The following is a 22,509-nucleotide window of genomic DNA, read 5'->3' as shown; positions in this document are numbered from 1 at the left end:
AAAAAACCCGCAGAATCTTGCTAACCCAGCATTTCTTCTTTTCCTGAGTTATTTCCAAATACCCTGTAGACACCTGGTCACTTCTGACTCCTAAGTGGATTCTTCTAACAATGGACTATTAAAGCTCATCCGCTTTAAATTTTAATTCCTTCCTTTATTATTGTTGTGAGAGGGCATAACCAGCATGGTGCATGTATGAAGGTCAGAGGACAGTTTCTCAGGAGTCAGTTCTCACCTTCCACCTTGTGAAAAGGTGTCTCTTGAGTCTGCTCTGTTTCATGCTCTGTGCTAACTAGCCCCAGAGCTCCCAGGCCATTTTCCTTTCTCTGCCTCTTATCTCAGATTAGAAGTCCTGGGATTACAGATATGTGTCATGGCATCCGGCTTTTTATGTATGTTCTGGCAATCAAACTCAGGGCATCAGGCTTATATGACAACCAGTTTTACCCATTGAAACATCTTGCTGGCCCACATTCACCAAGTTATTATAACGAAGTGTGTGATATGCTAGGACAAGATCGAGAAGGGAAGGGCCATGAATTTATTCCAGTGTTTCCTAACTTTGTATCCCCCTTAACTCATTCAGATAATTCTCTGGGAAGTAGATTCCACTTGCTTTCCAGGAGATACATGTAAACACAATACTAGAGCTCTTCAAAACAACAACTTGAATTTCAGTTCCGCTAATGTGTGCTAATCATCCTTTTTGTAGCTGGGTCTGGGGACTTAGTAGCTGTACTTAAAGGTGAGTGTGGTCAGCTTTCTCTTAAGTCACTTCCTAGTCATTGTCATTTTCTTCTTCCTCTTCCTCCTCCTACATTCTCTCTCCCTCTCTCCCTTCCCGCTTCCCTTTCTTCCCTTCTCATACTCACACACACACAGATATTTCAAGTAAGGTATTATCCGTTAGATGTGAGACGCTGCTGTTTCTGCCAAGTAAGATGCACCCAGAAGAACACAAAGATCAGGGAAACTTCATAGACCAGAGATAACCCTGTAACCAACACCCAGAGAAAAAGAATAGAATTACTAGTCCCCAGAGCTTCCCCTTGGGATATCCTTAGTGGGTTTTCAGGATGCTTTGAATTTCTCCTGTCTTTCTCAAAGTCTGTGTGTTTCATGTTGCAGCTTGTAGATAATGGCTACCCTAATAATGTTAGAGAGGAGGCATAAGTTCTAATGTTTGACAACTCAGTAAGTTAGCTGGAGTATATGAGAATTTATGACTTGTTTCACAAAGAAATCAGAAAAAGGCCTCTCAACATAAGCAGAATGACAAATGTTTAAGGGGGAGATGCTAATTACCCGGGTTTGACCACCACACATTATATATGTGCATGAGATCATCACACACTATCCAATAAATACATATAATTAGGAATCTAAGTAGCCTCATCCTAATTTATTATCCAATAAAATAGCAGGGTTGTTTTCCCCCTTTGTGTTTAAGGAAAGGCTGTAATAGGGTTACAAGTTACATTAAAGAGCAAGTATAAAGATGATAGTAATTGTGGCTTTCAATATTTCCATCATTGGAATTTCTGCATTGAATTCACTTGAATGCTGTGATGAAAATCAGAGAGGAAAGATTTCTTCATTCGGGGTGTTTCATCCTAATGCAAGAATGCTGTGTGTTCTCTCTTGTTGACACTGATTCTCTCTCACACGGCTGCTTGCAGCATCCAGTGTTACCAAACCAGTTCCCACCTAGTTACTAACTCAGCCCATCATGCTCGTTGTTGGGTATCTATTGAGATTGGGTACTTCTAAGAGCTATGGCTGTACTGAGTCCTTTATTTATTTGTGTGCCTGATAAAGGTCTAGTATACATGGGTAAACTGTTATTGCCCAACTGTTCTTGTTCTTAGGGGAATTTTTTTTTTTCTGGAGATTTAGCTCAGTGGTAGAGCACTTGCCTAGCAAGCAAAAGGCCCTGGGTTCGATCCTCAGCTCAAAAAACAAAAAACGAACAAACAAAAAAACAAACAAACAAAAAAAAAACAATGGTGACTTGCAGATGTTGACTTTTCTCAGGGTCGTCAGAATTAGATTCACCAAAGACCTGTGTTCTAGGAAAATCGCCAAGATGAGAATAGAAAAATTTTACTTCACAGGTGAAAAGATCATAGACGAGGTTAAGTATAGTGGTTACTCATTATGGCTTCTGGATGTATGAAAAAAATGACTCCAAGGATCCCCTTGCATTCAAGGGCTTCTGGGTCCTGTGTGTCCACCCATCCCACAGGCGAAAAAAACACTTCAGAACATGACAGGCAGCTTTGAAAAGGAACTCAGGTGTGTGACCATGCGAGTCTGATCAGGCCTTGTCTTGCTTCTGAGGATTCTGATGGAGTCCTGGAAGGAGCATTTCCCAGCAATGCTTTAGGAGAGGAGCTGGTCAGCTCAGAGGCATTTGCTTGGCCACTGCTCAGAGGCCAGCCTGCTGACCATTCTGTAATTGATTCAGTGTCTTGACACATCCTCTGCCAGATCATTCATTTAGTATTGTTGACACCGGATCTCATCGTGTATGTCAGTGGACCTGGCACTACATGTAACCCAGGTTACCCAGGTTAGTCTCAAACTCAAAGTCCTCCTGCCTCTGCTTCCCAAGGACTGGGATGATAGGTACACAACAGCCTACTCAACATTTTATTCAAGTGTGTGTGTGTGTGTGTGTGTGTGTGTGTGTGTGTGTGCGCGCGCGCACGGTGCAAATGCATGTGTGTAACTTTGATCAATACCCAGTCCCCATTACCCCCCACATTTGGACACACCTCCTACCTGAAAAAGCAATTTGACTAAAATGGCTGAATATGGTTTTCTTCGGGTTCTGCCCGGGCTTCCCTGTGCCTCTTGCGTGTGGACTCATCACGTTTACTGAGTTTTGGAACACGTTGGCCGTGGTCTACTGGCTTGTTTCTCTTCTGGGGATTCCACCTAGGCATACATAGATTGTGCAGTATGATTTGTCCCACAGACCCTCGAAACTCCAGTCTTGGTTTCTCTTTTTTCTCTTGTCAGTTTAGTTTTTGTGATTTCTACTGTTTCAATTTTAGCATCAACCCTTCATTTTGCTCTTCCAATGAATAAGCAGCCCATTTCCTTCTATGTATTGTGAATTCTAGCTTTTCCCTTTTTGTTCGTATGTTTAGTTCTATCTGCACAAATTGTCTTCATTCATGTTGTCATGTGTTTGCCCGTGTCCTGGAGCATTAATTGTTTTTCATTCTCATAAGGTAATACCAAGACCCCCGAGCATTGCAGTGAGACCCCATCTTAAAACAAGACAACAACATTGAAGCTAGGGGCATAAAAGCTTTTGAGTAGTAATAAACCTCTTTAAAGGGCAGAAAAGGCCCACGGCCACTCCCAACCCCAGTGGAGTGACAGGAGGAAGAGTTGGCCATGGGTGGAGCAAGGAGGAATCAGCCAAGCATGTATGTTTCCTTTTGAACTTTGCTTCTCATCTTTGGACATATTGCTATGAGTAATGGCCGGGTGTAATTGTCCACATTACAATAGAAGTCTTAGAACGAGGAAATATGTTAGTAGAGAAAGGGGAACAAAGACAAGCCTTGGCCATTGGTAACTAGAACACAGTTCTGTTTCCTGTCACTGGTAGGAGCACACTGGAGTGGTAGTAGCCTGTGTTCACTGTGAGTTTTCCTACACATGAACTGTGGACCCATCATGGTGGTCGTGTAATTGTGTGTCTCGAGTTGATTTCCTTAGAGACTCGATCACTGTGGTTGCACAAGACCTTTGTTTCTGTGGCCCTTGTTTTCAGTCTTTGTTTGCATTTGTGGCTGCAGCCTTGTGAGTTGCATATAAACACCTTGTTGAATTACAGCATAGGCCACCTACCTCTTTGCTCATTGTGAAATTCAAGACTGATTTCAAGTTACTAAGCATACATACTAGGGAGTACATAGTGTGGCATTAATCTGGCTTGTCTTTTAAAACATTTTTTTTTATTAATTAAATTTTTTTCTTTTATTTTACATCCTGACCAAAGTTTCCCCCTCTCTTGTCCCCTCCCCCTGCCTCCCTTCTGCTTGGACCCCCCTGCCTCATCCACTCCTCTGTTTCCGTTAAAAAAGGGGCAGGCTTTCCATGGGTGTCAACAAAGCATGGCATATCAACTTGAGGTAAGACTAAGCTCCTCCTTTTGTATGAAGGCTGAGTGAGGCAATCCAGTATGGGGGAGAGGCTCCCAAAAGCCAGCTCATGCATGAGGGACAGGCCCTGATCCCACTGCTAGGAACCCCATAAATTTTGACCAAGCTACACACTGTCACACATATGCAGAGAGCTTAGGTCTGTCCCATGCAGGCTCCCTGTCTGTCAGTCCAAAATCTGTGAGCTACTGTGAGCCTAGATTAGTTGTTTCTGTGGGGTCCCTTGGGATAACCCCACCACCACCACCTCATACAGTCCTTCTTCCCTCTCTTCAACAGGATTCCCAGAGCTTGGCCCAGTGTTTGGCTGTGGATCTCTGCATTTCTTTCCATCAGTTATTGGTTGAAGGCTCTATGATGACAATTAGGATAGTCACCAATCTGATTATAGGAGATGTTCAGGCACCTTCTCCACTATTGCTGGGAGTCTTAGCTGAGGTCATCATCGTGGATTCCTGGGAGTTTCTCCGGCACCTGCTTACTCCCTAACCCTGAAATGCATCCCCCTCCCCAAATCAGGACATCTCTTTCATTATTCTCCCCCTCTGTTCTACCTCCAAGCTGCCCAACCTGATCCCTCATGGTCCCGTTCTCCTACCCCTAATTTACCCAAGAGATCTCTTCTTCTATTTCCCCTTCCCAGGGAAATCCATGCACCCCTCCGTAGGCCCTCTTGTTACCTAGCTTCTCTGGGGCTGTGGATTGTAGCCTGGTTATCCTTTACTTTATAGCTAATATCCACTTAGGAGTGAGTATATACCATGTTTGTCTTTCTGGGACTGGGTTACTTTATTCAGGATGATCTTTTCTAGTTCCATCCATTTGCCTGAAAATTTCATGATATCATTGTTTTTCGGTTTTTTGAGACAGGGTTTTTCTGTATAGCTTTGGAGCCTGTCCTGGAACTCAACTCTGTAGCCCAGGCTGGCCTCGAACTCACAGAGATCCGCCTGCCCCTGCCTCCTGGGTGCTGGGATTAAAGGCATGTGCCACCACTGCCTGGCGATATCATTGTTTTTTACAGCTGAGTAATACTCCATTGAGTACATGTACCCCATTTTCTTTATCCATTCTTCCGTTGAGGGGCATCTAGGTTGTTTCCAGGTTCTGGCTATTACAAATAATGTTGCTGTGAACATAGTTGAGTATGTGTCCTTCTGGTATAATTAAGCATTCTTTGGGTATATGCCTAAGAGTGGTATAGATGGGTCTTGAGGTAGATCGATTCCCAATTTTCTGAGAAACACCACATCAACTTCCAAAGTGGCTGTATAAATTTTCACTCTCGCCAGCAGTAGAGGAGTGTGCCCCTTGCTCCACATCCTCTCCAACATAAGTTGTCATTAGTGTTTTTGATCTTACTGGCTTGTCTTCTCTATGTTATAGTAAAAGTAGGACTCAGTTAAACCTAAGTGAGTGTGTGTGTGTGTGTGTGTGTGTGTGTGTGTGTGTGTGTTAGAGAGCGAGAGCGAGCGAGCAGCATTTGTCCCCAGCCTGATGTTTCCTGGTTCCATTAATGGGGAAACCTTGCAGATTATGTCCTTGCTCCTAGCAGGTAAGGACTGATGGTAGTCATAGTCTTGGAGAGATCTTACTTGGACACAATGTTTTCACAGGAGACTTTAAACGTTTCTCATCAGATAATAGTAACAATGGAAGTTCCAAGTATCATTTGCAGAAATGTGAAATCCAACGCATTCTGTGCCTCTTTGTTTCAGGGAACATGAAGAATTCCCAGTTAGGTGGCCATTCCATGAACCTGATATGCATCTTTCTCACTGCATCCAGTGAGGACCAGGAAGTGTGGGTGTGGGGGCGGGGGAGTGCTGGCACCTGGAAGCCTCTCTGGTTAAAACAGCATTACTTAGGTATTCCTGCTTAGATGTGTTCATACTCTTTATTGTAGCATACTGTTCTCAGCTGCTTAACTTGTTCAAGGACTGTCCCAGTTTCGTAATCCAGGAAATAAGCTGATCGGCTGTCATACCCCCCCCCCAATAAAAAAAAAGACAGCAAACAGCCTAGACTGCAAAGCAAAGGAAAAGTCAAGCAGTATGTTACCTTCCTTCCGATGTGTACTGAGGCCGTAGTACCGTATATTGTGTCTCATCACTGTTTGTGATGATCTCATCTACATGTCTTGACCTTGAGTTAGAGAAGGGCGCAGTTAACAATACCTTCTATTATCCACTTCTGGGTATATCACTGGGGCGGCGTCTTGCACTCCCTCCCCTCTCACTGCAAGCCTTGGGTAGTCTGGCTTAGGTGCTGCGTTCTGTAAGTAGCTGCTTTTATTTATTGTGGGAGCTTCTCTTAGAGCTCTGTCATGCTTTCGCACAGACAGAATGCAACCGTGTTTGCGATTGTTGGCAGTAGCTGGGATCTATGTGGGGTAGGGGATTTTTTGAAAACATTCTGCAGCCAATATGTTTACTCTCCTTCGGCAGCCATGCAGGGTGATCCGGTGTATCACTGGTACTTGAAATGGGCTGCAACAGGAGGTCAGAATGGAGCATAGATTTTCTAACACGGCATGTTAGATGAAATGATCTTGTGTACTCTGAAGTGGAAAATTCTATCAGGATTTTCCACACTTTTTAGTTAAAGCAACACTGTTACTTATTGATGAAAGGTGGGCTCAGAAAAATGCAGCATCAAACACAAAGAATCTAGCATATAGTTCCTGGTTATAGTAAGCAATAACCTTTTTCTCTTATAATTTAATGAAAGCTACATGAGATTTAAAAAAAAAAAATAAGGGCCGCTTAAAATATATGGCTATAGAATGCTTGCTTGGTATATGCTGGTATATGTAGCTTGTGTTTGGATACTATTGGAGCCCTTTAAGAAGTTTGCTTTTCATTAAGAGGTGGTCTTCATGCTTGATAAATGGCAATTTCAAGTGCCTAGATAATCCATTTGGGTTTAAATAGAGCTATTTGGAAAGCACCTGAGAGTCCTACCAATAACACAAGAATAGAATAGATTCTCTAAGCTTTCATTCAAGTGGGCTTAGAGTGTATTTAAATTTGTTACTAGTTTTTAATCTGTCTTTTGGTGCACCGAACATATATATCAGCATAATAACTTACTATGTGGCTGAATACTTGGCATTCTGCAAAGGCAAACCCTGGGGCCGTGGTGTCAGGTGTGTGCATACATATTTAAGATAGAATAATAACAATGGCAGAGGGCTCAGTGGATGCTGGATCCATTACTTGGGGTCTTATGTGATTCTTTTATAGAATCCTCCTAACAACAGAGAACTGTAATTTCCATTGATGAAAGTCACAGACAGGGCACAGAAGTTGCCCAAAGGCAAAATGAGGCTGGTACTCACCTTTCAGTGTAGACTCCTGAGTCTTCTGATCCACTGTGCCTTGCTGCTGCTTTGAGGCTCTGCCCTTCAGCACATTCATCCTGATGACCCTAAAGGATGCATGGGTTGACATCTAGGACTTAACATCTAGGATGTATATTTATTTCTCAAGGCCATGTGAGTCTCTTGCAGTTCAATTTAGCCCTAATTTTTGGTTTTTGATTGATACACAATTAAACTCAGTATGATTTATCTTGCTTTTTCTTTTTCTCTTCTAAAGCTAGTATTAAAATGACCAGAACTTAAAAAAAAAAATGGGTACAAATTCATCAACTTATCTAAATAATTAGATGTTTTGTGTGATCTTATAGGATCCCCAGCCTCACTATGGCTCAGAGTTGTCTTGCTCCAAAGTTTGCCCCCCCCCAATCCCCACTTTATTTAAATTTGTATATAATATCATTGTGTTTTCATCTGTGTTCTGGGGGCAGAAAAGATCTATACTCAGTGATCCATTTCATACTTCTTAAGGAAGTGCTGAGAATTCAGTGAAAGGACACATACCTTTTCTTCAGGGCAATGTACATATCAGTCCAGTGTTGCCTAGTGTGCTTGTTCATTTTTTGGAAGAACCTAATAGGTGTAGTTCTGTGGGAAGCAGAGCAAACACCTCCATTCACCAGTGTCGCAGGTGGCTGAGTTCGTGTGTGGTAAGCCTAGGGATCTAGTGCTTAGAAATCTCTTAATAGTTTGGAGAACAACAATAATCTATGTTATGAAAATCTTCTTAGAGCTCATATTTAAATGTCCACCCAGTCAGGGTCCTTGTGATCACAGAAGTCATGAGGGACCATTTTGACTTTGAAGGGAGGATTGTGTCTTCGCAGGGAGAGGACCAGAAGTCAGTCTTTGGGAAGAAGCAATTAAAACCCCAGAGTCTTTTATTGCTTTTGATGCTTAAAAAAAAAAAAAAAAAAAAAAAAAAAAAGCCCAAGCCTCCCTGCACTGAAATATTTTCTGCTAATTAACTGTCACAAATGTGATGTCATTAAGCTTAGAGTCTCTTTGGTTAACTTCAAAGTCATTAGTACACACTGTGAAGCTCCCCCCCTCCCCAAATTTATTTTAGTAAAGGGAAACAAATTGACAGGTCTATAATCAATGTTTCCATGACTTGTTTCTGATAGAACCTAGACCCAGTTTACAGGCTCCTTGGTAATATTTTCTGGGAAAAATGGGGCCACATCACTCGAGGCGTCTGGGTTATCTTGGCACATTCTGTGTGTTAGGATCCACAGTTCCAAAGCTGACGTGTGGAAGACGGTGGGAAGGACTTTTGGAACATGTCTGTCCAACCAGGAATGTACTTATCTGCAAAGAACAGAAAATGTTTGTGACCAAATGTGCAGAGTGAGTATGTCACATTCTAACAACATCTTCAAGGACAAAGGCTACTTGTATCTCCTCTCTGCTGTCCTTAATGTAATGTTATGGGAACTGGGCAGATAGATCATCAGATAGTTTTCTAGACTCAGCTTCCCTATTCGGAAAATACTGGTAATCTTACCATAGTACAGGGTAGTTAGTGGTAAGGCTCCCAGCAAGCTAGTGAGAACGCATGGCACAGCCTGGCCTTGCAGCCGTGGCCATGATAGCACCGTTTTTTGCTAGTGCTGTTGGGATAAAGGTGTGAAGCAGGAGACAGGGTGTCCATCTTTCTCACAGGTCCCAATTCCAGCATAATTCCAGCTGTACATTGGAGAAAATACTAAAAATAAAGAAAAGGAAAGGGGGAAAAAAGTTAAATTCTGAATGCTGGTGAGAAGGCTCAGCAGTTAAGGGTACATACTGCTTTTCTATAGGACCTGAGTTCACTTTTCAGCACCCACATGAGTGGCGGGGTTGGGAGGGGAGGGCTTACAGCTGCCTGGAATCCAAGAGGATCTGTTACTTCTGGGTTCTGAGAACATCTGCACTCACATGTACATAACCACACACATACACACTTCATACACACACATCACACACATACCCCACATACGTATATCACATACACACACACACACACACACACACACACACACACACACACCACATACACATCACGGACACACATGCACACCACATACCCTCTCTTGTACACACACCCACGCCCACCCACCCACACTTAAAAATAAAATAAATCTTTAAAAAATATTTTCAAAAATGTCAGAATCTGTACTCTGTCACAGGTAGGGTCTATTGCTTCCTAAGTGAAATACATCCAAATCAATTGTTTATGTTCCTGGGCCATCTCTTTACAATAAATTTCAGCACTGTAGGAGGCTTACGTTCACATTATCGATTATTTGAATATGTGAGCCATTAATCTCCATGGCCTGCATTCATTTTGCATGTGTATTTTGTGTCGTCTTTTGCATTTAGATAGAGAGGAATAGCCTGAAGAAAGTAGACTTGTGGGTATTAGCTTCATATAGTTTTTCAAGCGCTCCCTTGAGCTCATCTACCAATAAATTTCTACACTAGAACAGGCCTTCAGAACTGTGACTGCTGGGTAAACTGAGAGTCCCCTTAGTAAATAAAAATGATTCATCTCACCAGAGTAACCCTCTGCCCTGGTCAGACAGTCTCGTCCTGCCCTGCTTCCGGGTTCTATAAGAAGCCTTTTTCACTTTGTATTAAGGTTGTCTGTAATTTTAATGGAACCTCTGAATTACTATCTGATTTTTAAAAATCAGTTCATAAAAGGATATTGATTCTTTATATTAGGGGCAGTTGAAGTGTTGTTTATTAAAAACACTACCGGCAAGCTGGTCTTCCCTGATGGGGCTTAGAATCCAGTGTCAGCAAAACTCATCTGAAGTCTCACTTGAGATATAGCTGTTTAAAAAGTGACCCCGGCGATGAGTAATCTACTGTGGGTGGGGCCATGATTTGGGTGTGGATAAATGAGAGACCCAAAGGTGAAAGGGAGGTTCTGCCTGGCAGGGCTCTTTCTAATTGCTTTGTTTTCATTCCCTGGCATTGATATTCACTTCTTTCCCTGGGCATTTTCCTGGGTAATGAGAAGACTTTGAGATCAAATAAGGCTTTTGAACACTGAAGATGCTTGCCACAGTGCTGATGGAGAATCCTATAGATTTATAATGATTCTAAAAGGTGTCTCATATCCACTATATTAACTCTCTTTTTAGAAGCTTATGAACATTGTAGCTTTTATTGATTCCAGAGAATTGGGCCCAACAGTAAGCAATAAAAGTCGATGGTAACTTTCTTCCCATATAGGGGTTTGCAGATCAATATTTTGAATTTACTGTAATTTGCTGGTAATGGATGGAAGAACTGAAAGCATTGTGGGGCCTTGTGGGGCACAGCTGTGTAGTGTGGCCTTTTTATCTCCGCTCACTGTGGGTCAGAGCCTTGCCCCAATAGCAAGAAACATAGTTAAGTGGCAGGGTTGATACGCTTATTTATCAAAAAGGCTTCATAAGTCTGTTCTAACGACAGAACGAGAAGGCAGCCCTTGTTCACAGTGACCTTAATTTTATACAGATGCTGAAGGAACTTCCAATTTGCATTGTCTTTAAAGCACTTAGGTTCAGCATCTTGCATTGGTGTTTGGATGTCCAGAAAGAGGGATGTCCCTCTTAATGGAATAACTGGGTGTATCTTTGCTGGAGCCTTCATCAAATCATGGCCAGGTTCAAGTCTTGGGACCAACAGGGTGAAGGTGTCCGGACTGTTGCTCATGACCTTGACCCATGTTATCTGGACCTTTGTGCTCTGCCTGCCTCCCTCAGGGGGTCCGAGCATATATTTAGGTGGGAGGTGCTGGGGTCTAGGGTGTTGGCAGCATCAGAACAGAGAAGCATGTGAACACTGCCATGCTTCTGAATGTGCCCTGGGATAAGTTGTACGAACCTTGTTTTGTGGTTCAGGAAACTGGGCTGTAAAGGAGGCAGAGGAGGTTCTTCCGGGCACTGTGTAGCATTGTCTCGAGTTGGACTAAAGCTGTTTCTTTAAGTTTGTCTTTTTATATATGATTGACTCGTTTCTTTTGTTTGTGTGATGTGTGCATGTCTCTCTCTCCTCCCTCCCCCCTGCCCCAACCTCGCTTTCTGTTTTTCTCTCTCTGTGTGAGTGTGTGTGTGTGTGTGTATGTATGTGTGTGTCAACCAGAGACATCCTCAGATGATGTCCCTTAGATACCATCCACTTTTTCTTTTTAAGAGAGGACCTTCCAGTTCCAGTAGGCCAGGCTGGTTGGTCAGTAAGCCCTGTCTACCTCCTCAGGGACTATAAGTGTATCAATCACACCTGGGGCTTTTTTACATGTGTTCTGAGGACTGAACTCAGGTCCTTGTGCTTCAGTAGGCCATCACTCCAACACTATAAATATATCTTTAAGCATTAACTTCAATGGATCTAATTTTTTTTTTCTATTGTAGCTTCTTTTATTTCAAAAAGCTAGATTTTCCAAAATGACCCAAACTAGTGTTCGTAACTTTTAAAATTGACGCGAACATTTTCCCCAGAAAGAGTTCTTTTGTTCTTGGGGAAATAGAGCATACCATGCACAAAATGAGCATGGGTTCGAAGCTGTTAACCATGAGGTGGTGTGTGCACATTGTATGGCACATAGTAAACACTCAGTCAAGTGCAGCTGTTAATCACATAGGTATCCGTTATTGTTCAGCCAAGCCCCGCAGAGATGCCTGTGAACTGAGCCTTCCAGATGTCTCTTTGGTAATACTGAGAACACACATGCCCGATTCCCAAGCCTGATGTTTTGACATTAAGGCCATAATCCGTTAGGAAGTTTCCCAAACCACAGTAATTGATTGGAAAGGAAGCTTGTTTCACTTGCTCATTTACTTAGGGTTAGCTGATTATTTGGTGTGTTACGCCTTTTCTACTGGAGAAAAGTCGGTGTTAAAAGTAACATGCTTGCAGGACTGTGCTTCCAATAAAATCAGAGTCTGTAAAAGCAATTTAGGTGTGAAATTTGCTTAGAAGAAGAAGCTGCCCGAGTCAGTTGTGCCTCTCATTTCAGACAGATACTGGCAGGGTGCTAGCCGCTCCAAAGCCCTTGGAAGGTGACATGAGGGGAGACTGGTACAGATACTCCCAGCTGTGCCCTAGCTAAGGAAGGACACCTTCTGTTCCCTGGACTAGGCACTAGATGTGGATTTAAGGACACACTGAGACATTTGACCCCATCCCTTCATTGGTGAAGCAGGAAAAATGGCGACGGTTAAATGGACCAGTGTTTGTCAGCTTGCAGTAAGTTAAGAGTCCCCCGTCACATTTGTGATGTAGGTGAGGTTAGTATAGACACACGACACCTACCGTTGGCATGAAAACTGCAGAGTGGAAAAGGAGGTTGTCATGATGGATGGTGACTTTTCATCCATGCCCGGGATACTAGCTTTGCCAGTTCTCTGCTTTGCAGCTCTATCCCCTGTTCCTGTACTCTGGAACCCTGCTGATAATTTGCACGTTCTACTGTCCCCTCCTCCACTCCAGATTCCTAGTTTTTCTCTTCTGAAAGCCCTCTGTGCATTTACATTGGAAGCCCCCTTTCCTCTTCTCTGGGTAGAACCCTGGCCTTATCCATCATGGCTCTTCTGACTTTCCCCGAAGCCAAGCATGTCTTCTCTCATCCCTGGGATGTTGTGTGCTCAGTCTTATATTAAGCCTGCCTTCCTACTGCCTGCCTTTCTCTTCCTCATCCTTGGTCCTGGTGCTCGCCTTGCTCCCAGGATCCTAGAACAAGCCTCTAGAATGTCCCTGCTCGTTTGCTGTCTGTGAGCCATGCAACACCCTAATGCTGGAGTGGAGCTTTTTTGTTTTTTTGAGACAGGTTTTCTCTGTGTAGTTTGGTGCCTTTCCTGGAACTCACTCTATATCCCAGGCTGGCCTTGAAGTCACAAAGATCCGCCTGGCTCTGCCTCTAGAGTACTGGGATTAAAGGCATGTACCACCACTGCTCGGCTGGAGTGGAGCTTTTTTAACATGTCACCTGGCCATCTTCTCCTGTTGAAGTGCTCCATGGAGTCCCCCTTACATACAGGATAAATGCAAGCCCTTTGAACCCAGTCCACAATGTGGCTACACCCCTGCCTCTGCACTCTGTCCTATTGAGTTTTCTTTTCTCTCTACTTCCCAGGCACTCTAAGGGTTCACCCCTACCCATCCTGCACTGCACCTTGCCTCCCTACAGTACTTCCTCAGCCAATCCTGGGGCTGCCTAGCCAGTGCCCAGACCTTACAGTAGAAGGAGCATGTGAAGCAGACGCAAGCAGAATACGTGTGTCACTTGGAAATTTTTGAATCATAAAAACAAAACACAACTGGTTTAAGCAACACTAGACTTCTTTGGCTCATGTATCCAGGAACTGTGCAAGGGTAGATCCAATGTTGCACAAGGGTCACCTGGTACCTTTTTTCTCTCCATCTTCCCCATGCACACCTGATGCCCATCACGAGCTCCCTACCTCTCCTGCTAATTCTCTTGGATAAGGCTTGTGGACTTCTTTCTGGGGCTACCCGAGCAAACATCATTTTATATCAACTTTGCCCAGGTTGGGCCACATGTTCTCTCTCAACTCATTACTTTGGTCAAGGAAAATGAGCTTTGCTACTTAACTTAATTTAGTCAGAGCTTCTAGAGCACTGGTTCTCAACCTTCCAAATCCTGCGACCCTCTACTCCAGTTCCTCATGCTGTGGTGACCCCCCCAACCATAAAAGTATTTTCATTGCTACTTCATAACTATAATTCTGCTGCTGTTGTGAATTGTAATGTAAATGTCTTTGTTTTCCAATGGTCTTAGGTGACCCCTGTGAAAGGTCGTTCGACCCCCCCCCCCAGATTGAGAACTGTTTAGAGGCTAAGGGCCTCATTTATAACAGGGGAGCCGTGCTGACCCTCCTCAAAGGAAACCCAGCCTCCCACCCTTTGCTGTTGAATACATTGAAGAACCCTCCTATATCCCATGCCTTTTCACACTGCATTTTACACCGAGTGAAGTCCTTTATCCCCAGAGCTGGCATGGCCTCTGCCATGTCAACCTTTACTAAAGTGTGTGTGATTGAATAAAAGAAACCCATTTCGTGTGCTTTAATCCCCAAATGTGCCCTTGCCTTCACCCTTGGCAGAAGATTTTTGCCTTCACAGTAACTGAATTTATAGAGCCACAGTGAACAACTTTAGTTTTACTTTTTAAAAAAGTCCCTTTCAGTTGTACTGGGGGCAAGTCTTCCTCCTCCTCCTCCTCCTCCTCCTCCTCCTCCTCCTCCTCCTCCTCCTCCCCATCATTGGCAACTTCCCCTTGCTCATTCTACCCCCTTCTCTCAGCCTCTCATGTCACCTCTCTGGCATACTTGCTGTGGTTTGAGATATGGTTTCTTGGTGTGTTCCCCAAAGGTTCATGTCTTAAAAGCTTGGTCCTTGGCATGTCAGTATGTAGAGACCTTTAAAAGGTAGAACCGACTGGGAAGTCATTAGGTAATCAGGGATGCTGTGCTCACAGGAGATAAGGTGTGTTCAGGGTGGTGTGGCCATACACAGGATGCCATCTGCAAGAGGGATTACTTTCCCTCTTATAGGACCTTGGGTCCTACAGGCGTGTGTAGATGTAACTGTCTTGTTAAATAAGAAACACAGAACCAGTTGCAGAGTTAAAAACCAAGAGGTCAGAGCAATAGCTGAGAACCTTACTGCTTCTCCTGTCTTTCCTCTCCGCAAGAGAGCTACTTCTGTGTGTCTTTTCTTTTTATAGACTTTCTGTTCTGCTTTCTCATTGGTTGTAAACCCAGCCACATGACCTCCTCATCACTGCCTGTCTGTACAGACCTCCAGGTCTTCTATGGTTGGTATTGAGATTAAAGGCGTGTGTCGCCTTGCTGGCTGTATCCTTGAACACACAGAGATTTGCCTAGCTCTGCCTCTCAAGTGCTGGGATTAAAGGCGTGCATCACCACTACCCAGCTTCTGCTATGGCTTGCTCTGACCCCAAGGCAACGTTATTAACATACAAATAAAATCACATTTCAATACAAATAAAATATCACTATAGGCGTGGGTTATTATAAAGAGTGATCCTGGCCCCGCAACCCTCTGGCTTTCTATCTCACCATGTATTCTATTCTGCACATGTTCTTGGCACTGTTAGCATCCACCATGAGGCCAGAGGTGTTCTCACTTGGATCCCTAGCCTCCCAAACTGTGAGCTGCACAAACCCCTATGGTTAAGAATTACTCCACCAAACGTATTTTGTTGTAGCAATGGAAAATGTTCTAATATCCTCTCTTTTTTTTTTCTCCACAATGGATATAGGTGGAGAAATGGTGCTGGATGATGTGTGTGTGTGTGTGTGTGTGTGTGTGTGTGTGTGTGTGTGTGTTATATGGAGGGGTGTGTATAAGCCTGTGCATGTGAGTTGAGGCCAGAGAGGACATTGGGTATCCTGCTTTATCACCATGCTTACCCCTTGAAACAGGGTCTCTCATTGAGCCTGGAGCTGGGTTGGCAGCCAGTGAGTCCCAGTGATTCTGCTGTTTCCACCCCCAACCGTGTTGGGGTTAGGGGTAAGTGTGCCTACACCTGGCTCCTTCGGTGAATACTGGGAATCCAAACTCAGGTTCTTGTGCTTACATAGCAAGTGTTGATACCACAATGAGCAGGCTCCCAGTCCACCACAATGAGCAGGCTCCCAGTCCTCAGTTTCGTTTTCAGCTCTCGCGGGCTTACTCCTCTGGCCAGTTGCTAGTCTCCTGTGGACTTTTTCCACGGCAGTGCTTGGTATCCTGTCCAAACAGCCAATTGGCTTTATAATTGTAGACAGAAAAAGAGAAACTGATCCTTCAAGAAGTAAGGGGCTGCTTTGGGACCCTGTGCTTGCCTCCATTCCCTTTGGATTCCACAGGTGTGCTCTAGGTCAACGTGTACGTGTTTAAACTTTTCTACGAAGATCTCCTACTTTTTCCAGCTTTACTTTCTTCACGGGGAAAGCTATTCGCTTCCAGGGCAGTTTCCTGGAGCTTTCAAGGGTTAGGAACCAATTTTGCCTTCTGCTCAGGTTCAGAAGGAAGTACTATGTGAGATACAGTCCCATGCCACAAGCCTTTCTGTCCTCTGCCTTCAGACCCTGTTGATAGAGTCAAGAAAGCGACCCAAGCGTTCCTTTAGGAGAGCTGACTGCTGGGTGACCCCACCCCCTGACTGCTGTGCCACAGTGACCATTAGAGTGGTATAGGTCTTGCACCTATACCACTTCCCGCCCACACAGGAAATAACATCACAGCTTAGCTCTCACTACCGAAATGACAGCCTAGGAAATTAATGTTCCCCGAAGGAAAAGAAAATCTCTTAAGGTAAAAGGCTCATGTAAGCTACTAGTCTTTAAAGGGATTTAAAATAACGAACCTCTCATAAACAATTGCGACAAACAGTTTTTCCTCTCTCTCCCTCTCTCTGGCTCTCCAGGGGTGGTGTTTAGGCGCTGGCAGTGTTAAAAGCTCCCCGGGTGACGTTAATGTGTAGTCAGGTTTCAGAATCCCTGCTTCAGCCAAGTCAGCCAGTGCTCTCAGAACTTCCCCTTGAGCAGAATGATGTCATCCTTGTCATTTTCTCTCCCCGTTAGCATGCACACATCCAGGTTAGACTGCGCAATCCTGCACCTGCTGAGACCTCTTTGTTCATTGCAAGTCTGGGTCTGTTTCCCCCAAGTAGCTTTTAAATAGGTTGTATTTTGTTTTGTCCTCCACCTCCCATGTCCCCATGTATGGCCTGGCATGGCCGCTGCTGTGCACATCCTGGCTTTTGGAACTCTCCCTAAATACATAGGGAGGGAGAGCAAGCAGCTAGCACGGGTCATAACCCTCAGTGACAAGATGACAATGCTGGGACTAAGGGAAGAGAGCAGCAGGGACCACAGGGACATGGGACCTCCTTCTTTCTGGAAGGTTCTGGGAGGTAGTTTGTTCAGGTCATTGCCGTTTTGTTTGTTTTCAGGGTTTGGGAGAAGCAGGCTGCACAGGCTTCAATTCCCCAACTCCGTCTTGGAGGAGTTCCCTGGACATGCATTTGGTGGCTTTGGCTCGGCTTCTCTTTGTGGTAGTGAAAGAACCTCATGCTCCTCTTCACTGCCCACTTGGCCGCTGGAGCAAGAGGCCCAGAAGCAGCCTTATGACTTAGGAACCTACCACAAGCTGTGAGATAGAGGTGTGGGGACAGTTAAAGGTACAACCTGCAGGGGGCGCTCTCTGGCACGTTTCCCTTCCAGGTGCATTACCCACGGTGTTCTGGGACTTGAACTTCCAGGGTCTGACACTGTCTGCTCAGTCGTCTTGTTGCGATAGAAAGTGTTGTCTGTGACCCACTGGGTCTTGACATGTCAGCCCCCTCTTCAGTTTCCGTTGCTTTGAAGAGACCCAGCTACTGCTAGCGTAGGACCTTCTTCATGCTTCTCCATGGAACTGTGTCCTGTCCATCTCAAGTGCTCTTCCGACTCTTCGCTCTTACCTGCCCACCCCACCCCAGGCTTATTGCTCTCTGTACCATCATATGTGCTCAGGATTCCACAGCGCATCTCCGGTTCCAGCCCCATTCTTGAACCCAGATTCATCCATCCATCTGCCTGTGCAGACATTTCAGTATGACAGCCCCACATGGACAGTCTTGATGGCACACATTGATGCAGAGATTCTCTTCCATCAAACTCTGTGTACCTAGGGCCTCTAATTTTGACTCCTCGGTACGTTTCCTTTTCTGGCCCATATCCAGCTCTTTAGTACAGTGTAGACGTATTCTTCATATGTAAGTACCTCATGCCTCTTCATTGCCAGTTCTACAGTTTTCTCTCACTTAGACCATGTCTATAGCTTTCTAAATCACAGTATTAAATAAAGCCTTCAAACAAGCTTAAGCATTTTAATAATTACTTGTTCATCCTTTCTTCTGCCATCCCCAATATCCCCCATCTAATTTACATGTATATGGAGGGATAATTTTAGAATTATAGAAGATGATAGTTCAGAGAATTCCTGTCTATCCTTTTTCCAGCTTCCTCAAATGCCAACATAGCATGGAACATAACCTTAATATAATTGTCAGGACTAGGAAAGTCACACTGGTGCTTCGCTAAAAACTCAACTGTGAGCTGGGCGGTGATGGCTCACGCCTTTAATCCCAGCACTCAGCAGGCAGAGCCAGGTGGATCTCTGTGAGTTCGAGGCCAGCCTGGTCTACAAAACGAGTTCCAGGAAAGGCGCAAAACTACACAGAGAAACCCTGTCTCCAAAAACCAAACCAAACCAAACCAAAAACAAAAACTCAACATAAGTTTGTTTGTTGGTTTTTGAAGACAGGGTCTCACTGCATAGCCCTGACTGGCCTGGAACTCACAGAGATTCACCTGCCTCTGTCTCCCAAGTGCTGGGATTAAATGCTTGGTGACTTTGTCCTGCGCCCTGCTCAACTGTGTTTTTATCACTGGGCTGTGAACTAACGTACTTTTCTTGATCCAGGATCCAAGCCAAGATTCTATGACACATCTAGTCATCCTGCTTCATTTGTGTTCTCTGATCTCTGATGGTTTCTTTTCCATCCCTTTACATTTTTCTGAGCTTTGTTTTACAGGCACTGGGATGGCTCTCTCTTTATGAGTGCATGATGCTTTTTCATAAGGACAATGGAGTTGAGTGAATTTTAGGAAGACAACCAAAGTGTGCCGTGACCTTATCCTCCATCAGAGGGTACTTGATGTCAGCACGGCCTGCCCCTGTGATACTGAATGATTGTTTGGTCAAGGAGGTGTCTGTCGGATGCTCCTGGGGGGAGTCACTAGAGTCATTAAGCCCAGCCCCCTCAAGAGAAGGTGAATTGAGTGCTGACACTTGGTGGAGGGGGTGGTCTACAACACTGCTTGGTTCCCTGCCTATCTCCATTTACTAGTATGGTATCAATTTACTGATCTCTTAAAAGAATAGTTCAGAAATTTTCTAAATACATGTGCAGTATTTAGTGGTATTACTTTGTGTGTGTGTGTGTGTGTGTGTGTGTGTGTGTGTGTGTGTATGTATATACATCTATCTATCTATCTATCTATCTATCTATCTATCTATCTATCTATACATATATATATATCTGCCCAATACTTAAACGTTATAAATGTTTGTTTTTTTTTTAAATTACACCCGTGAGAGCTTCTTAGACACATATAACATTGCAGTTTGCTGTCTTCATGGACAAAGCAAGCCATTCCCCACCACCCCACACACCCATTGGAGGCTGTAGTTGGCGGGTACGGGCTTACACTCTCTCACTGGACTTCTCCTGTCATCCTGAATTCTGCATGGCTTCTCTTCTTAAATTTGAGGACATTTTGGTATACTCAGTCTGTCAGTCTCCTCTCTCTCTCTCTCTCTCTCTCTGTAATAGGGTTTTGCTGTAGCCCAGTGTAGATCAAGACATCCTCATGCCCCATCCTCCCATCCTTAGTGCTGAGGTTATGTGTAGGCACACTGTTCATGGCCACTCTCAATCTTATCAAGAGATCTCAAGACAAGTCAAGTCTCAGAAAAGATTATTTATACTTCATACTTATTTTCACCATAACTAGTTAACATTCTTAGAAAGGGAATAAGGAACAGATGAAAAAATAGTGATAACTAGCATTCTAAAATATGCTAAGTCACTGAGAACAAGTGTGGTGGTTCATGACCTATAATCCCAGCACTTGAGAGGCAGAGCAGGAGGATTGCCAGCCTGGGCTACCACCTCAGACCCTATCTCAAAAAAACAAACTAAAGACACAAACAAAAATCAAGCCTAAACAAAGTCACTGAGTGATCGGTATCCACAAAAATAATTGTTTTTGAACTTTAATCTTTTAAAATATGTTCTTAATCTGGAAATAATTAATAAACATATTTAGTTGAGATAGATGCTTCTTTCCCCTTCATTTCCTTTATATCCCACTTTCTCCCACTTCCAGTTCTTGCTTAATACAGCTTTTAACACATATTCCCTATATACCAAATTCTAGCTTTGGTTTATGGCCTGGGCTAATACCACACATCTTATCTAATTTTCTAAGTATGTGTTAGTGACCTTATTCTGACATTAAGGAAATCAAATGAAGACACATACAGGGAGTACCATGGGGGCTCTGGCAGTAAAATGCCTTGATGCTGTTCATTTATGTCCGACCTGTGCTGATTTATTAGCACGTGGGCTCCATACATTAGGGCAGTAGCTACTCCCTGCTCGGCCTGCAATTGCTGACCCCCTTGGTATTTGCAGACTCGGGTAGCTACTGTTCACAAGGTCTTGGCCAAGGCACATCCATTTCTCTCACTTTATTACCATCACATCTGATTCCAATTTGCTACCAAATTGAGTTTCCCATCCTGAGCCTGACATTCAAGCCGACAGGTGGATTAGCTCCTTCAGTTCAGTTAGCATGGTGGCTTCAGGTCAGCTGACAGTGGCCTATGAAATGTCCCCTGTTCCTCATGTTGGAAGCTCAGGCTCCATCCTGTGGAGCAGGGGAGCTGTGTGATCCACTGTAACCTTTCTGCTTATTTAGAACTCGTAATTCCAGGCCCATTGGAAAGGCTTCTGATTGAAAACAGGGTTGGTTCTTATCCCTGTATCTTGCTATTTCAGCAGCTTTTTCTAAGAGCAAAACAGCCAGTTTATGATTGGGTCTTTTCAGAGACTATGGTTGACTGAACCATGGTTACCCACTTGGCCCTTTTCCTTCTTCCATCTTCCAAGTCTTCTATTGCATATGTAGTTGATATACTATCTGATTTATTATTTGCTTGCTCTTACTAATAATGCTTCTGGTATCATCTATGCCATCTGATAAGTTTCTGCCACAGCAATGGTGACTTGCTGGGTTCTAGGCCTTGCTGTATGAGGAATCTCAGTTCTTTCCTAAGAGACACAATCTGATGGAGTATGACTTTTAGAGAGTCCTATAAGAGGGGGAAAAAAGCCCAAATACAAAACTAATTTCTAGTGTTTGCTTAATTAATGATTCATATACAGAAAATTGCTTGTTGGTTTTCTGTGTGCATTTCAGCTCCTGAGGAGACTATACTGGTTAAAGACTGTCTTCTGGTCATTGGTTAATGAAGGTGCATTTCCCTTTCAGAAACAGGAAGCCAGCGTTAGCAAACACAATAATTTCATGGGAGATAATCAAGGATTTAAAGGGGAAAAGTGTAAAAACAAACAGAAATTGTTGGCTGTGTGGGAGGAGGGTGCTTTGTTTCTCAAAGTACCAGAGATATGTACGGTAACTCCATATGGACACCCCTTCATGTCTAAAGCCCATGTTACATACCTTCCCTTGCCTCTCCTCTGCTCTTAAGGCCATTTTCTGTAAGCTGTGCTAGAGTAAATTGCACTGTTTAGAAGTGATGTCTGAGGCCCTTGTCCTTGACAAACATCCAGGAGCCAATAAAAATAGAGGACAGACAAGGTGAGTGTGAAGCCAGAGGAAATGCCTCTGCCAAGAGAATGCTGGAGCTTCTGGAAGACACCAAGTAAACGAGAATTCTGAGGATGAATGTCCAAATTTAGACTCTTGTAAATTTGTAGTGTACTGAATTTTGAGTTTAAGTCAGCTGCTGACTCATGGCTTCCTATTCTTTAATTACTGCTTTCAAGTAATCCTCCTTCAGGAGTGGGGCCTTTAGACCTTCTGTAGTGGGTGGAAGTGGAGTCAGGATTTTGTGTGTGGTTTGCTTGCTTACTTGCCTGGTTCTATTTTTTTTTCTTTGCCTCTCTATGATTCTGTAGATAATGATCTTAATTTGAGATAAGTGTGAGAGCCTACTTTAGAAGTATCAACACTCTGGTAATTGTGGCTGTCTGGCTACCTTTTAGAGGGTTCATTAACCTGCTTTTCAATACCTAAGTAATAAATGCCATTTGTTTGGAGAAGTAATTCCAGAAGAAAACCCTTTGCAGGCTTTCTTTAAAATAACAAA

The 22,509-nt window shown here is 43.8% G+C and overlaps 1 protein-coding gene across 1 annotated transcript in view; it reads left to right on the top strand.

The window, feature by feature from the left end:
• Nucleotides 1-22,509, top strand: part of Mast4 (microtubule associated serine/threonine kinase family member 4) — a 581,729-nt gene that overhangs the window by 284,147 nt on the left and 275,073 nt on the right.

This window comes from Onychomys torridus, chromosome 15 (assembly GCF_903995425.1).
Source record: "Onychomys torridus chromosome 15, mOncTor1.1, whole genome shotgun sequence".
Taxonomy (NCBI): domain Eukaryota; kingdom Metazoa; phylum Chordata; class Mammalia; order Rodentia; family Cricetidae; genus Onychomys; species Onychomys torridus.
This window is presented reverse-complemented; position numbering and strand designations above follow the sequence as displayed.